Consider the following 19424-nt stretch of genomic DNA (forward strand, 5'->3'; position numbering starts at 1 on the left):
TTAGAAAGCTAGTATATTCTGTTGGTTTCCATGCAGTGTCAAGAACTCTATAGCAGGGGCTCTTCACTTTTGTGTGGATCATGTATGACTTTGTCACAGTCTGGTGAAGCTAAGAATTCCTTCTCAAAATGATATTTTTAAGCTTACAAAGTAAAATGCATAGGATAACAAAGGAAAACAATTATTCTAATAAAGATGTATTTTTTCCTATCTAAGACCCCCTAAAATCATCCCAAGAGAATCTGTGGATCCCAGGTTCATAGCCACCCTAGAGGACAGCTCTTTTTCTTGCTTGGATCCCTGTGGAGGATTTCCTGGAGGAATCCTGAAGAATGAGAAGACAAATAGATTGTAATTGGTACCTCTGGAGATAAGTACTTACATTGTTTTAATCACAGATCTTTCTGATATAATGAATTCCAAGTTTGCTTGACCCAAGCTACCGATCAGGAGAAAAAGGAGGCAATGGTCTATACTGATGGACATGCAATGAGCTGGCATTGGCATGGTAGGTGGCAGAAGATGAGCCATCATCTTTATACCTTCCAATGCTCAATCACTTCTTCCTCGGATCCCAGGATTTATGAATAGATGGGACCTCAGAGGCCATTCAAACCAAGCCTTATTTCCTGAGTCAGAAAATGGGACTTAGAGAATTTAAGAGACCTTTCTACAGGCCAGGTCTTCTGACTCCAGGGCTAGTGTTATATTTTTCCCATGATGACCTGCTTGCTTCCAGTTTCCATCTTTAGAAGAAAGATCATTGAAAGGCATGATCTGAAATCATAAGCAACATCTACTTAAAAGGAAGAATAACCAATAACCTGAATTTGTCTGAAACAGATAAATTGATTCTAAGAGAGGAAATATGGAATGGTAGACTGGTCTTGGAGTCAGGACAACCTGAATTCGAGTCACTTCTCTTAGACATAAGAGCTATGTGGCATTAGACAAGTCACCTAACATCCTGCTACTTTAGTCAGCTCTGAGAGGAAAAATTGCAGAAGTGATTCTAATTGGCATTAGTGGGGGGATTTTTTTCATCCTGGAGTTCCCTAATAGTGAAATCACAGATGTGGTCCCTATTCCTATCTGATTCTAAAGAGTTGTTCCCAGGAACTAGTGCAGGATCTGAATTGAATTATTTTTTTAAAAGATTAGATTGCTACACAATGTGGGGCTAGTCATGAGCCCAGTCTCACCATCGATGGGCATAGAATCTTTGACCGTTCCATTCAGGCATGGACAGGTTCATTCTTCCTTAAGCATCATGGCAGCCACCCACTTGTAGGGATTGCCATTTTGATGCTGAACTTAGTGCAGATATCCAGTCCATTGGAACTCAGTATTTCCTGAACTCAGGAAAGTCAACTATAGCCTCCCCAGGAGTAGGGGCATGTGCCACCATCCTTGGCTTCTTAGTTCAAATTGGATTAAATATTGACTGTGGAAGGGAAAGTAGAAATGGTTGTGGTCCCTCATGCCAAGTAGACACTAACTAGGGTAGGGAATCTGGTTAGAATGCTTGCTTGACACGGGCTGTCAAAGGGGAAGTGCACTCAGGGCCCTGCTGTGGGGCAGAATTTCAATTAAAGGAGACCACAGAGAAAAGCAGAACGGGATGTGAGAGGCTGTGGGCTGATTAGGTGGAATCATGGGGTCTATTCATTGTATTGATACTGACTCATGGGGGAAATTTTCTGCCTCTGTAGACCACAGTTCTTTGTCTATATCTTTAGATCTTCTATAGGGCATACTTGGCATCCTAAATAAAAATGCATTGACATAGGAAAAAAGAACTATAACAATAATAGTCATTAACATTTTTAATACTTTAAGGTTTAAAAAGTGATTTACAGGAATTAACTTTTGTCTTCATGGCATCCCTGTGAGCCAGGAGCTATGACCTGCCTCCCTCTTTATGGATGAGGACTCTGAGGGTTCCAAAAATTAACTTGGCTCCCTCTTGCTGACTTAGGCAGTCAGGAACCAAGGTAGGAGTCCAACAGATCTTCCCAATCTCAAGCTAGTGCTCTGGTTCCTGTGTCAGCTTTAAAAATCCCAAGTCAGGGGATGGATTTTCTTTTGGCAAAAAGATTTTTCTTGTTGTTTTACAAAAAATTTGAGCAGATGACTCAGGCCAAGGCATTCCTCTTCACCAATAAGAAGAGAAGCTCATACTGGCGAGCCTTGGGGTAGGGATTACACTCAGAGAAACATGTATTTAGTTTATCCAGGTTCCATGTACATATATTACTGGAAGGACACCTATGGCTGTCTTTCCATTCTGTAGCAAACCAGAGCTGGGCTCTTTCAGCTGAGAAAGAGGAAATAGATCCTGGAGGTCAGAGACATAGCAAATTGCATTTTTGTGGGACCCATTGAGAGAATATGGTCCAACCTCATTTTTTCACAGGTAGGGAAAGAGTGACACCTGACATTACACAAGGAAAAAGTAAATGATCAGAGATTTGAACTAAGGATCTTGAACTCCAAATTGAGACCAAAAAATCAAAGAATCCTAGCTCTACAGCTAAAGGGGAGCTCAGAAGCTCCCTAGTCCATCCATTTTATTTTATATATATGAATATTGAGACCCAGGGTCACATAGGAAAAAATCACAAGGATTGAGATTTGAACCCGGGGTCTCAGACTCTAAAGTCACTTTATTTTTCACTATGCCATACCCAAACTCTCCATATATTAGGTTTCAGAATGAAACTATTTGTCTCTGATTACAATCCTTGATTTGAGATAGTGGAAACAGTGTGGACAATCAAACCAACCCATAAGCTTTATTGATCCCTGAATGGCAAAATCTGTGTTTGGTCCTGAGAATAAAATAGCAGCAGTAATGGGGGTGGTGGTGATGAAAATGGTGGTAGTTACAAACAATGGTTATAGCAGCTGCAGCAGCAATAGTAGTAGTAGTAATGATAATAGTAACTGGCTCTTATATACTGATTTTAAGGTTTGAAAAGTGCTTTAGGCTTGTTATTTTCTGTAACGCCCCCTAAAATCACTAGGAGATAGATAGTATTCCCATTTAAGTTTGAGAGGGGTTAAGTGACTTAACCCAGGGAGTCATAGTTAGAAAGGAAGTAGCTGAGGCAAATTTTCTCAAAACAAAGTTCATCACTAAATCCACTGTACCACTTAGTTTCCTCAATGAATAGACAAAGCAACCACAAAAACCCAGTAACCACTCCCAAAGTGTTTATCTTCTACATGTATTCTATACAACCTGGACATATAGTTAATATTTGTAAAATGCTTTAAGATTTTCCCATCTATCCCCACCCCATTTATTTATTTATTTATTTGTTTGTTTGTTTATTTATTTACTTCTCTATCTATTTATTTATCTATCCATTCATTCATTCGTCTGTTTGTTTGTTTATTTTCCCAATGGTAGTTTTCAACAATTATTTTTTTTGCAAGATTTTGAGTTCCACATTTTCTTCCTCCCTCTCTTCCCTCCTCCCTCCCCTTGACAGAAATTAATTTAAGTTAAAAATGCATAACATAAAACCATATTAATCTTGTGAAAGAAGAATCAAATCAAAATAGAGAACAAAATTAGAAAGAAAAACAAAACATAATACACCAGAAAATTTTTAAAAATTGAAGATAGTAAGCTTTGGTCTGCATTTAAACTCCATGGTTCCTTCTCTAGATATGGGCGGTATCATATACCACAAGTCTTTTAGAATTGTCTTTGAATATTGTACTGCTGAAGTTGATCATCACCCAATGTTGCTGCTGTGCACATTGTTCTTCTGGTTCTGCTTGCTTCACTCAGCATCAGTTCATACAAGTCTTTCCAGGCCTTTCTGAAATCCCTTCCCTCATGATTTCTTATAGAACAATAGTATTTCATCATATTTGTATATTGAAATTTGTTCAACCATTCCCCGGTTGATAGGCAACCCCTCAATTTCCATTTTTTTTGCCACCATGAGAAAAATTGCTATAAGTATTTTTGCACATATTATTTTTTTAGGTTTTGCAAGGCAAATGGGGTTAAGTGGCTTGCCCAAGGCCACACAGCCAGGTAATTATTAAGTGTCTGAGACTGGATTTGAACCCAGATACTCCTGACTCCAGGGCCAGTGATTTATCTACTGCACCACCTAGCCGCCCCTGTACATATTTTTTATGATCTCTTCAGGATATGGATCCAGTAGTAGAACAAAGGGTGTGTACAAATTTTATTGTCCTTTGGGCATAATTCCATATTGCTCTCCAGAAAGGTGGGTGATCCCACCTTGTGAACTGATGTTCACAATGTCACCAACAATGCATTAGTGTCCCACCTTTCCCCCATCTGCTCCAACATTGATCATTTTTCTTTTTTAGTCATATTGAGCAATCTGATAGTTGTGAGGTGGTACCTCAGAGTTGTTTTAATTTGCAATTCTCTGATCAATAATGATTTAGAACATTTTTTCATAGGACTATAGATAGTTTTCACATCTATCTTTTTGTCTGTCTCTGTGACCCTATTTTGGGATTTTCTTGGCAAAATACTGGAGTAGTTTATCATTTCTTTCTTCAGCTCATTTTACAAATGAGAAAACTGAAGCAAATGGGGGTAGGTTATTTGCTCAGGGTCTCACAGCTAGTAAATGTCTGAGACTAGATTTGAACTCATGAAAATGAGTCGTCTTGATTCCAAGCCTGGAGCTCTATCTAGGATAATAGGCTACACTTAAAAGGGATTATGATTTAATGGAGGAAACTATAAATACAAATACAAACAGATGACATAAATATGAGATAGAAAATGGCAATGGCATTAACTACAAAACAGTTTGGGCAGGAGGGCACCAGCAGTGATGGGGTGGGGGCCTAAGATGGTGCTGAGCTGCATCTGAAAGGAAGAGCCCAGGAGTCAAGAGGTGAATAGGAAGTGCATTTCAGGGATGAAGGGTGGCCCATGCAAGGGAAGGTCTTTATTTATTTATTTATTGATTGATTCTCAGAGCAACTATTTGGGATAGGGGCTGTTATTATCCCTGTTTTGAAGTTGAGGAAATAGGGGCTCTAGGAGTGACTTATTCAAGGTCACATAGTGAGAACTTGGGTCTTCCTGATTCCAAAGAGAGCATAAATTATTTCCCAGTGAAATAAAGGCTTTCCAGTGCATATGGATTGAGCCTTAGAGATTCTAAAAGGTCAAGATGAGGAAGAGAGTGCATTACAGACTTGAACCCAGACTATAAATTCTAGTCTAGAGCCAAGAGATGGAGGGGGGCAAATTTAGATAACATTAGGTAGAAAAATTTGGGTGAAAATAAGAGTGTATGAAAGGAAGTAGTACCAGGGGGCTCCTTGGAATTAACATACCCAGGACAGTGCCATTGAAATTGCCTCTGGAATACCCACTTGCCAAACAGCCACATTTGGGAATGGAAAAATGTCTGCTTCACAGATGCACTTAATATTTCTTTTAAATTCCTGGAAAAGTTGTCCCACAGTGTAGCTAACTCACTATGGGAGAGGGGAGGGGAGGACTTTGGGAACCCCGTCTTCTGTGAACCACATGGTGTGGAGAAATCTGTGAGCAGCATAAAGTGCTAGGAAATGATAGCTGTGATCTTGTTTTCATCCATTAATATCTGTCTCCAATGCCTCATTAGGATAGGGTGTTCTGGCAAGTGTGTAACAGCCAGCTCTGGGAGAAAATATACACAGGACACCTTTAAGCTTAATTGGCATTATTAAACATTTTTTCCCATCACTTTCTCAAGTCTAGGCAATCAACCCAACAATGGTTGAAACTCCCACCTAAAAGCATTGGCTGATTTTAGAAATGTAGATGCTCACACTGAAAATCTAGCAATCAACTCTCAAAAAGCAGCAGGAGCTGGCTCTGGTACATCCATCCTTGTGGAGGTGAACAGGAAAATGTCAAAGACTTGGGCAGGAGAGCGCAAACTCTGACAGGTAAGTCAGAAAAGCTTCAATATGAGTCTAATGAGCAGACTCTTATTTGAGGACCATGCTTACTAAGTCTGGAGATGCTCAGCACTTAATTGTGGGAAGCCTGAAAGTTCATTGCAGGGCACAGTCTGTGGAAATGGGATGACTTTATGAACCATCTATGTTCCCCATTATTCTTCCTTCAGAACCTTCTTGTCCCATCAAATCACAAAATGCACTCCATTAATAACTTTGGTTCTAATCCCTTGCCAGGTGAATTGGACCAGGGATGCACAACAGCCTTGCTGGTGATTGGCAGCTGATCTGTGCCACTGTGGGAACTTGTGCCAGTTATCAACTCAGCTTCAAAGCCAAAGATGCCACAACAAGGTGTGTGAGCTTCCCAGTAAACTGAATCCTTAAAGAAAGCAGGAGCCACTGGGAAGGAGCATACTTCTCACATCCACTTTGCTCAGACACTAAGGAGCAAAACTGGGGATGCTGATGCTCTGTGTGGATCAGGAATGGGAGGAGTTTTCCAAGCTGAGTAAAGGCTACTTGAAATTCCTTCAGGAGATCACAGACAGAAACAAAGACTCCATGTTTGCCAATGTCATCCTGGTAGCATTTTTGTTGTTGATGTCAGAAAGCTGAAAACAGAGTAGGGGCCCACAAGGTAGGGAGCAGCTTGAAAAAAATAAAATTGTGCTATGTGAATGGGAAATGATTGCTACAGCAAGGCAACCCAGGATGTGCTTTGGAGGATGCTATGTTGGCAACAACAGCAATTTAGGGGCTTCTAAGTTCATAAATGTTGTTGGTGGGGGGGATGTCAGACAGCTTGTCAGAGGAGAATGCAAAGGATCCTTTTCTGGTGCTTGGTTCAGGACCCTGTTACAAACACTATGCACAGTTCACAGTTGCAGTCCAGGGGCCAAAAGGAGCCATGGTAGTAGTGATCACAAGGATTCAGGGGCCTAGGCATGGTTCCAGGACAAAGCGGAGACCTAGTCTCAGTTCCAAGGGAGAAAGAAGCACTAATGCTTGTGACTACAGGAGAAGAAGGCAGCTGGTCAGAGTTCTAGGGCCAAGAGGAACAACTAGTACTTGTAGCAACTGGGGAGCAGGAGCCCTTCCTGGGTAAAGACCAGAGCACAGGCCAAGAGAACAGTCACCTCTCCTTAGATAATACCGCCACAGAAGCTCCAAAAACTTCCAGACCTCCAGAACGACCTCTGAAAACAGTAGTACAAAAAAATGAAACTTGGGACAATGTTCCCTCCACCCCAGGAGCAGAGCCCAACTTTAACACAACGTTAAAAGTCAAGAAATAGTCTGGGAAGATGAGCAAACAAAGAATCTGACCATAACAAGTTGCTATGGTGACAGGAAAGATCAAGACACAAACCCAGAAGAAGACTCATATTAAAGCAGCTGCAAGGAAAGCCTCAAAAGGAAAAAAAAACAGATAAGCTATAAATCCAACAAGAATTCTGGAGAGTTCAAAAAGAATTTAAAAATCAAGTAAGAGAGAAAATTAGAAAAAGAAATTAGAGTAATGCAAGAAAATTATAAAAAGAGAGTCATCAGTTTTGCAAAAGAGGCACAAATATTCACTGAAGAGAACTATTTTAAAAAGTAGATTGGATCAAAAGGAAAAAAGATACAAAAGATCATTGAAGAAAATAATTTCTTAAAAATTACAATTGGACAAATGGAAGCTAACAACTCCATGAGACACTAAGAAACAATAAAACAAAATCAAAAGGAAATGGTTACTACAGAAAATGGTGACTATGAACAATTCAGAGAAACCAAGATGAACAGATTCAGGGGAAGTAAGAAATACCAAAAGAACAGATAGTGGCAAACATGTAACTAGGAAGATCACTCAATGGAAGCCAAACTCAGATTGAGGCTCCCTGAGAATGGATGATGAAAAAAATAAAGCTCCCTCTTCATGACTGAAAATTGGGGCACTACTAGAGTGGAATATTTTTTACATTGTCATAGATGGACCTTCCAACACATTTTTTTTGTTCTACTGTTTTTCTTTGTTCAGTTTGAAGAAGGAGGGGAAGGGAAAGTGGAATTTTTCTAGAAATCACTATAGTAACAAGCTGGAAGGTATAAATAAACACATTTGCAGAATAAAAAAAAGAAAATGAACAGTTACAGGTGCAGCTTGTTATTCTGAAGCATTATGGAGCAGGTATTCCTGGAAACTATGAATCGTGCAATCCTAAGAATCCTAAAGTGATGGGGGTCATGAGCTAGGGGAGGGAGAAAGTCAAAAAAAACACTGAACAAACATCTGGGAGGTTCTGCCTCTGTTTGAGTCATGTTTCTGAACAAACAAATTTAATCAAACAAAAGATAATATTAAACTTAGCCCTTTTGTTAAACTGAGAAAATCAAAGAGGGTGACTCATGGTCCAGCCAGATCTACAAAAGTAGGTAGAGATAGAGATGTCTTTGTTGAGAGCAAAAGAGACTTTATAGTTTTTATGATGCATACTTGGTTCAAGAAAGGGGGACTTTGTGTTTCTATCTCAGAATAGTTTATTTATTAGAGTTGGAGTCAGGAAGATTTGAATTAGATTTCTGCTTAAGAAAAATGGAAAACAGTTTTGTAGAAATTAGATTTAGATGAACATCTAACACCACATACCACAACAAACTAAAAAAGTGTAGTAACTGGAATATTTGAAGACTACTTCTACCATAAAATAAAATAAAAAATTAGAAAGGAACCAGCCTAGAGATACCTTTCACAAATACTACAAGTGATCAAACAAATGATAGAGGCAATCACAAGATTAAATAGGTAATTGTTTTGCAGAAACAAAATCAAGCAGCTAGGATTAAAAAAAGTGGCCATTGAGGAAAATCTTCATAAAATATCTCTTTTATTATACATATATATATATATATACATACATACATACATATATATATATATAGGATGATTGGATGTTCAAGGGGAGGACTATCTTCTCTAGTGGAGGCGCTCTTTTGCTCACTGCTCATTCACCTTTTATGTCTACCTGTCACCCAGGTCTCACCTGTGGCTCCAAGAAGCTGTGGCATGTGAAATAACCACACTGTTTTGGCAAATGGACTAGACCAGGTTGAAGGTACCTGACAGGACACAAGCCCAGTTGACTAGGGCAAGCACATGAAGATTTCCTCCAGTGGAGTGGAAGGATGGGAATAGTTTGTTCCATTGGCCATGAAGGAGGCTGAAGCATGTGCTGTGGAACACTTAAGAGTTTCTTCAGACATTGAAGATGCCAAGGTCATCCCCGCATCCATCACCAGTAATCCTGACTTTTGTACTGCTACTGGACTTGGATGACTTGGAAGAGAGAGTGATCTCAGACACTAGCTGTTTGACTTTGGAAAAGTCACTCAATCCTGCTTGCCTCAGTTTCCTCATCTGTAAAATGAACTGGAGAAGGAAATGGTAGACTACTCCAGTATCTTTGCCAAGAAAATCCCAAATAATACTGCAAAGAGTTGGATGTGACTGAAAAATGACTGAAAAACAAGATACTATTAGTCATCTCCTTTGATCTGGAACAAAAAAAGCAGTGTTAATTATTGCAAAAAGGATTTAGGCTAAATATAAAGTATAAGGAAGAATCCCCTTAATATTGGTGTTAAGAATTAGAAAGTTAGAAATATTAGTATTGATCCTAATAATACTATTTGTGTTAGAACTAAGAAGCAGTTTCCTTCTGCAACCTCCTTCTTTGGTGGTCTTAAAAATAAGAGATTTTTTTTCTTGGAACCAGTGTAGTAAGGAAACAGTGTGCCACACTTGGGAAGGCTGTTTTCTTTTGTCTTCTCCTGGGCCAGGGCTCTCCCCAAATGGTTCAAACCTCATTATTGGTCTATGGGAATTCTGAACTGATGATAAGTCCTCTGAGGCCAAGTTCATGGTCCATTGCTCCAGAACAGCTCCACCCATCTAAGGAAGGAGTAATGAGGGAAAAAAAATAGAAAGACCCTTAGAGAGGCTAAAGCAGGATGATTTGTGAAACTTCTCTGAACCAAATTCATGTTCAAGGAAGATGCTATTTAAGAAAAACTCTCCCCAAATCTTCACCACGAATCAGCCCTGATGTCACTAAAACCTCTCATAGCCTTACTTTTTCTCCTCTAAAAAGCTCTCATTAAAAACAAAAAAAAAATAAGGGACTTCTGGGGTGGAACCAAGATGACAGTGTGATGCTAATATGCTCCTGGAACTTTTCCCTACCAAAAGATAAATGAAGCCTCTACTCTGACATTCACTGTACAGATCCTACCAAGAAAAAGAGAAGATTGAAAGAAGTTTTCAACTGTAGATATTGTGGAGGATCTTCAGTGAAGGTCTGTCTCTTTGGGGAAGTGGAAGTAAAGTCCAGGGGGCAAGAGAGTAGGAAAGCCAGCAGAGGACTTTTAGCCAAGTGCAATCCAGGTCCCAATAGCTTTACAACAGCAGAGGTCCCAGCAGCTAGAGCAAGTCAGCAGGGAAGACTCCAGCCCCAAGCAAAATCTGAACCCTGAGAACATTGGGGTAAAAGACAGGCCTGGGTGGGGAACAAACCACTATTAAGTCAGAAACCTGGACGTAAAGGGGGAAAAAACCCTCTGCAAAGACAAGGCCTGGACTGCATAGGTAACATCTTGGTCAATGGCAAAACAGGGGTCAGACCCTATTCCCAGCAAAAAAAATAAAAAAGCTTAAATCTATACTCCCTGTACCCAAGGAGCAGAGCTAAAACAGCAAAGATGAAAAGGCTAAGAGAGTGTTCACTATAGGAAACTACTTTACAGACAAAGATGACAGCAAGGCCATGTGTGAAGAAGAAAGCAGTGAAAAGACACTCATGGGGGAAGTATCAATTGGACTCAAATACAAAAGCTCATCAAAGAGCTTAAAAAAGAATTTAAAAACCAAAGATGAAAGGAAGAAAGATGGCAAAAAGAAATGAAAGTCATGCAGGAAAATTATGAAAAATTGACCAAAGAAATCAACTGCGATTAAAAGTAAAAATAACCGGGGTGGCTAGGTGGCAGAGTGGATAGAACACCGGCCCTAGAGTCAGGAGTACCTGAGTTCAGATATGACCTCAGACACTAAATAATTACCTAGTGGTGTGGCCTTGGGCAAGCCATTTAACCCCATTGCCTTGCAAAAAAAAAGTAAAAATAACCAACTGGAAAAGGAAACACAGAACCTAATTGGAGAAAATAAAACTCCCAAAATTAGAATTGAACAAATAGAAACCAATGAATCTATAAGAATATAAGCTTCCATCAAACAAAAAGGCTGAAAAATTTGAAGAAAATGTAAAGTACCTTTTAGGGAAAATGAATGACCTGAAAAATACACCCAGGAGAGACAATCTACGAATCATTGGACTACTGGAAAGCCTAGATCACGGAAAGAATCTGGAAACATCATGCAGGAAATTATAAGGGAAAACTGCCCAAATCTACTAGAATAAGACAACAATATAACCATTGAAAGAATCCACAGAACCCCTCCAGAAAGAGATCCCAGGATGAAAACTCCAAGGGCTGTAAATAGCCAAATTCCAGAACTCTCAAATAAAGGAGAGGATATTGCAAGCAGCAAAAAGAAAACAATTCAAATATAAAGGAAAATCAGACTCACACAGGACCTATCAGCCTCGTCATTGAAAGATTGGAAGACCTAGAATAGCATATTTTGGAGAGCAAAAAACCTGGAATTACAACCTAGAATGTACTAACTTGCAAAAATCAGCATATAATGTCAGAGAAAAAGATGGGTGTTCAATGAAAAAGAGGTCTTCTAGAATTTCCAGACACCCAGAGAATTCAATTGCAACAGCAAAGGTCCCACAAGTGAAGAGGTCACACAAGTGAAGAGTTCCTAAAAAACAAAACAAAAAAAAAGGTAAATGAAAAGAGGAAGGAAAAAAGAAAAACAAAACAAAATAAATGTTGGTCTAGACTATCAAATTGTATGCAACCCTAAAAGGGAAGATATAACACTTCTAATTCTTAAGGGTAGAGAGTAGAATATAATTGAAGAGAATGACCTAAAGGATATGAGTTTAATTGGATCTTATCTCTCCATTGTAGAGGTCCAAGATAACATCACTATTTTTGAGACAAAAAGCCCTAAAGAAAATCAGGGGTGGTAACTGTAAACTGTAAACTTAAGTGTCTCATTATCTTTTGACTCACTTCAATCACATGGTGCTTAGCACCTTGTCTAATGAGGGTGTCATAAACTGCAGGTCCTGAGTCAGTGTCTGTAACCTAAGGTCTTGTGAAGTTCTCAGGTGAGACTTCCAGAGTATCCCAGTACTTAGAGATCTTTAAGTTAATCTTCAATTAAGATTTTACAATTAATTAGATCAGGGTTTGACTTAACTGTTCCTTCACTTAACAAGGCATTATGTACCCTGTGTAGGGAGGAAGGGAGGGAAGTAAAGTGTGAAAGAAAATAGGTCTGGGGGAGGGGCACAAATAGTTCAAGAAATGATATGACTTTGAATACTTTGGCTCATGAGGAGGATTGTGTGTCCTTGAAAGATACTTGGAAAAGGGGGTAAGGTAAAAAATGATTATAATTATGATTTGATGCAATTTGAGTCAATGTTGCCTATCAAGCAATCAAGTAAACAATCTGTGATGGTATTGATAATAATAGGTGTTTATCAAGCAATCAAATAATCAAACTATGTTTGATGATACTTGATTAATATTAGAGCAAATAAATAACATCAAGGAAAGAGGCACAAAGATTTGTAATTTTAGAGGAAAAGAAGGGAGAGTATGAATGCTGAGTAAATTCTAATAGATTTATCCCAGTGAGGGAATAAGATGCATTCCCCCCTCAGATTTAAAAATCTAACTTAATCTACAGAAAAGGGAGGGACTGGGAAAGGGAAAAATAAGGGAAGAAGGGACTGATAAAAGGGAAGGGAAAGTATCAGTGAAAATAAACTGAAAGTTAAACTTTTAAAAGAAAAGTCAAAGGGAGGAATAAGAGAAAAGGAAAGATAATATATATATATGTGTATATATATACATACATACATACATACATACATATATATATATAAATGTAGAAAGATAACATGGAAGGAAATACAGAATTAGTAATCTTAGCTGTAAATGTGAATGGGATGAACTGTCCCAATATAAAGCAGAAGCAGATAGCAGAAATGGATTAAAAACAAGAATCCTACAATATGTTGTTTACAAGAAACACATTTGAAACAGAGAGATATACACAGGGTAAAGGTAAAATGTTGTAGTAAAATATACATCAGCTAAAGTAAAAAAAATCTGGGGTAGCAATTCTAATCTCAGACAAAGTAAAAGCAAAAATCAATCTCATTTAAAGGGACAAAGAAGGGAACTACATCGTTTTAAAAGGCACTGTTGCTACATCATTATTAAACATGTATGCATCTAGTGGTATAGCATTCAGATTCCCAGAGGAAAAGCTGAGTGATTTACAAGGAGATGTAGACAGCAAAACTCTAATAATGGGAGACCTCAATCCCCCTCTCTCAGAACTAGATAAATCTAACAACAAAATAAACAATACATACTTTTCAGACCATGATGCAATAAAAATTATATGTAATAAAGGGTCAAGGAAAGATAAACCAAGAACAATTAGAAATCAAGTAACTTTATTTTTAATAATGAGTTGATCAAACAGCAAATAATAGAAATAATCAATAATTATATCCAAGAAAGTGATACTAATAAGACATCATACCAAAATTTATGGGATGCAGCCAAGGCACTTTTGAGGGGAAACTTTTTATCTCTAAATGCCTAAATGAATAAAATAGAGAAAGAGGAGATCCATGAATTGGGTATGCAACTGAAAAAGCTAGAAAAAGAACAAATTAAAAATCCCCAATTAAATACCAAATTAGAAATTCTGAAAATCAAGGGAGAGATTAATAAAATTGAAAGCAAGCAAATAATTGATCTCATAAATGAAACTAAGAGCTAGTTTTATGGAAAAGCCAATAAAATAGACAAACTTTTGATTAATCTGATTTAAAAATAAGATAATTAAATTGCAAGTATTAAAAATGAAAAGGGCAAATTAATCACAAATGAGGGGGGAAGTTAAAGAGATAATTTGGAGCTACTTTGCCAAACTGTATGCCAATAAATTGGATAACCTTTGTGAAATGGATGAATATTTACAAAAATACAAACTGCCTAGGTTTAAATTACTTAAATAACCCTATTTCAGAAAAAGGAATTGAAGAAACTATAATTAAACTCACTAAGGAAAAAGTTGCCAAATTCAGATGAATTTACAAGTGAATTCTACCAAATATTTAAGGACCATTTAATTCCTATTCTACATAAACTATTTTAAAAAATAGGAGAGGAAGGAATTCTGCCAAACTCCTTTTATGATATCAACATGGTGCTGATACCTAAACCAAGATGAACCAAAATAGACAAAGAAAATTATAGACTGACCTCCCTAATGAATACTGATGCAAAAATCTTAAATAAAATTTTAGTAATGAGATTACAGAAAGCTATTACTAGGTTCAACATTAGGAAAGCACTCAACATAATTAAATATATCAATAACAAAACCAACAGAAATCATATGATTATCTCAATAGATGCTGAAGAAAGTTTTTGATAAAATACAACATACATTCCTATTAAAAACATTAGAAAGTTTAGGAATAAATCTATCTAAAACATCAACAAATATTATATTTAATGGCAATAAATTCAGAGCATTTCCAATAAAATCAGGGATGAAACAAGGATGCCCATTATCACTATTACTATTCAGTATGGTATTAGAAATGCTAGCAGTAGCAATAAGAGAAAAAAAAGAAACTGAAGGAATCAGAATTGGCAATGAGGAAGCAAAACTTTCACTCTTTGCAGATGATATGATGGTAAACCTAGAGAACCCAAGAAAATCACCAAAAAAACTCCTTAAAACAATTAACAAAGTCAGCAAAGTAGTAAAATGTAAAATAAACCCACATAAATCATTAGCATTTCTATATATGAACAACAAAGGCCAAGGGCAAGAGATAGAGAAATTCCATTTAGAACAACTGTAGACAACGTTAAATACTTGGGAATCTACCTCCTAAGACAGACCCAGAAACAATATGAACACAATTATAAAGCACTCCTCATCTAAATAAAGTCAGATCTAAATAATTGGGAAAATGTTAAATGCTCATGGTTAGGTCAAGCTAATATAATAAAAATGACAATTCTACCCAAATTAAATTACTTATTCAGTGCCATACTAATCAAACTACTAAAATACTACTTTATTGAGCTAGAAAAAATAGTAACAATTTATATGGAGCGACAAAAGGTCAAGAATAGCAAGGGAACTGATAGAAAAAAAATGTAAAGGAAGGTAGCCTACCTCTGCCAGATCTAAAACTATATTATAGAGCAGCACTCATCAAAGTTCCCTGGTACTGGTTAAGAAATAGATCAGTGGATTAGGATAGGTTCAAAAGAAACTGCAATGAATGACTATAGCAATCTACTATTTTGACAAACCCCAAAACATCAGCCTTTGAGATAAGAGCTTACTATTTGACAAAAAGTTGTTGGGGAAACTGGAAAATAGTATGACAAAAACTAGGCATAGATCCACATCTCCAAGCCACTTAACCCTATTGCCTTGCGAAAACCTTTAAAAAAAAAAGAGCCACATCTCACACCCTATATCAAAGTAAGGTCAAAATGGGTACAGAATTTAGACATCAAGAGTGATACCATAGATAAATTAATAGACCAAAAAATACTTTATCTATCTGATTTATAGAAAAAGGATAAATTTATGACCAAATGACAATTAGAGAGAATTATAAATTGCAAAATGTATGATTATGACTATATTAAACTTTTTTTAGGTTTTTCTTGGCAAGGCAATGGGGTTGAGTGGCTTGCCCAAGACCACACAGCCAGGTAATTATTAAGTGTCTGAGGTCAAATTTGAACTCAGGTTCAGCTGCCCTGAGTATATTAAATTAAAAAGGTTTTGCACTAATAAAATCAATGTTGCCAAAATTAGAAAGAAAGCAGAAAGCTGGGAAACAATCTTCACAAACAGAAGTTTTGATAAAGGTGTCATTTCTAAAATATATAGAGAATGCATCAAATTTACAAGATCACAAGTCAATCCCCAATTGATAAATGGTTAAAGAATATGAACAGAGTTTTCAAGTGAAGAAATTATATATAATCATTTGAGAAAATGCTCCAAATCACTATTGATTAGAGAAATGTAAATTAAAACAACAATGAGTTATCATTTCACATCTATCAGATTGGCCAAGATTAGAAAAAGGGAAGATTATCAATGTTGGAGAAGTTGTAGGAGGATTGGGACATTGATGCATTGCTGGTGAAGTTGTGAATGTGTCCAACCTTTCTGGAGAGCAATATGGAACTATGCCAAAAGAGCAATAAAACTGTTCACACCCTTTGACCCAGCAGTTCCAATTCTAGGTCTATATCCAGAAGAAATTATAGAAAATGGGAAAAGTCCTGCATGTTCCAAAATATAGCAGCTCTTTTTGTAGTGCCAAAGGATTGGAAATTGAGGGGATGGCCATCCATTGGGGAATGGCTAAACAAGTTATGGCACATGAATACCATGAAATACTGTTGTTCTATAAGAAACCATAAGGGTTGGACTCTAGAGAAGCATGGAATGACTTATGGGATCTGATGCTGAGCGAAGGGAGTAGAACCAAGAGAACAATGTACACATCAACAACATTGTGAGATGATCAACTAACTGATGGAAGCAGCTCCTCTCGGCAGTCCAGAGAGCTAGACAACTGTATTATACTGGTTATGGCTATATTATCCCCCACCAAAGGAAGAACAACAAAACAAAACAAAACACACAGAAAAAAACCCCCAACCCTTCAGAATCTGATGAATACTTTACAAAAATTATCATTTTCCCTTAATCCTAATTCCTCATGCCAAAAATTACTAATTTGTAAACATATTTAACAAATTATGTATGTAAAATGCTAACCTGACTGTTCCCTGCTGGGGCGGGGAAGGGAGGGTGGAGGGAAATTTTTTAACTTGGAGATATGCATGTATAAATGCATGAAAATAAATAAATTTTAAAAATCAGCTAAATTAAATTGAAAAGATTACATGTGTTTTTAGCACAAAGCGCTTTTCCCCACAACAAACCTCTACAGCATCCTCATTTTGAAGATGAAAAAAGATTAAATCACTTTTCCAAGTTCACACAGCGGTGAAGATACATCTGGAGGGTCAAATTTGAACCTAACTATATTCAGTCCTGCCTCATCAATCGTTTTCCTTTTCAGACGTATTTATCAATTATATTACAATGGATTTTCCCAATATATGCAGACTTAACTTTTGCTTTGGGGAAGGTGATTGTATAGAATAATGATATTAATTTATCCAACAATCATTTATTAAGTACCTACTATATGTTATATACAAAACACCAAGCAAATTACACAGTTAATAAAGCCAAAGTCCTTTCCTTCATGGAGCTTGCAGCTTAGAAGGGAGAATACAACCATTATGAAAAGTACAATGTAATACATTTTATATTACTTTAAGGTTTGTAAAGCACTTAACATTATGGTGGAGTAGTGAACTCACTACTTCCTCTGAGGTAACTCATTTTACTTGAACTCTTACTCACTGGCTGCACTCCCAGAGGGTGGTTGCTACTTATAGGTTTTAGGGCACACATTTCTTGAACTGTAGTTCACAAGTCCCCATTGATTTGCTTCCCATGAGCAGTCAGCCAGAAGACACAATTAGCTTAAAGAATAGGCATTCACTAAAATGGCAAAGAAGAAACAGAACTACAGAACGTCATAAACCTGGGGGCACTCGATTATCTGTGGGAAGAGTTGTCATAAACTTAAAATATAATAGTATTTGGACACATCTTTAGGAGTACATGCAGTCAAGGCAACTGGTGCCTTTGGCACTGCAGTATCTAAAGGTACTTTCTTTCCTTGTGGGAAAGCAGTACTCTCCCATCATTTTTCCCTGGGCTCATTATTTCTGTTTGATAAGTCATTTAGTTGAGCTCCCAGGTTTTGTTCTCTCCCTGATGTTTTTGTCCTTTGTTCTTGAAGAAGATGGTGACATCAGGGGAGATGCCATGACAGGCACATGAATTGGATTTGAATGAGGGGGAGCTGTGCTAAGTCAGCAGCCTCATTTTCTCCTACAGAGCTATCTGTAGGAGGGGGGCTACAATTGGGGAATGGCTTAACAAACTATGGTATATGTATGTGATGGAACACTATTGTTCTATTAGAAACCAGGAAGGATGGGAATTCAGGGAAGCCTGGAGGGATTTGCATGAACTGATGCTGAGTGAGATGAGCAGATGGCCCTGTATGCGAGACAATCAGGGTGAAGTGATTTGCCGGGCCACACAGCTAGTAAGTATTAAGTGTTTGAGGCTGATTCAATGATTCAAATGCCCATCCTCCTGTCTCTAAGACCAGTATTCTTCCCACAGCACCATCTAGCTGCCCTGTCCACTCCCTAGCTTGACTTTCAATGACCAGGGCTGATTTTTCCTTGAATCCAAGGTCTACTGTCTTCTCTGCCATCAGGGATCATACCCCCTAGAACTCATAGAAGTGACTTCATCAAATTTTTGAATCTTTCTGGAGAAAATGTGTCTCTACTCTGTTTTCTGTCTCTTGCTGGAAATCTCCCCAATTGATAAGCTATCAAATTACTAAATGAAGTATCTTCTGGATAAATAGCTCTGCTTTTTGGAATCAGCCAATATAGGTTATGTGAGAAGGAAAGAAAGTCTCCTCTGTTCCCCAAACCCTCTGGGACTCCCTTGACTCATTCCAAACCCCTTAGCATATGTAGCTATATAAAAGTCTTCTGGGGCATTGGCATTTTTTATCCTTCAATTCAATTAGAGGAAGCTATTCACATCTTTAGAGAATAACAGAGTGTCGACATCTCCTTAACATATTAACACTTGGCTAATTGTGACCCTATCTCTAAGGTAGAGGTGGGGGGCAGATGGGAAGGTGGAATAGAATCAACTGATCATTTCACATCCTTCTAGACACATACATTATTTCATTTGAGACTCACAAAAATCCTGTGAGGCAGCTATTATTGTTCCCATTTTATGGATGAACAATGTGGGGCTCAGAGGGATTAAATATTATCAGAGTCACCCAACTCATATGTATCTGATGAAGGACTCAATCCCAGCACCTTCCTGACTTCAAGTCCAATATAACAGTTTGCCACAATTATTCTCCATGGAAATATGAGAAAAGGATGGGCAAAGTGTTTCTGCTCTGAAGATCATTGGTCTTCTCTGAAGATCATTGGTCTTCCATTAGGCTATCACCATTAACTCATGTTTAATGTGAGCTCCACTTCCCCTCCTTGTCATTTCTTTCCCCATCTCTATCAAA

This window comes from Macrotis lagotis, chromosome 3, assembly GCF_037893015.1.
Source record: "Macrotis lagotis isolate mMagLag1 chromosome 3, bilby.v1.9.chrom.fasta, whole genome shotgun sequence".
Lineage (NCBI taxonomy): Eukaryota > Metazoa > Chordata > Mammalia > Peramelemorphia > Peramelidae > Macrotis > Macrotis lagotis.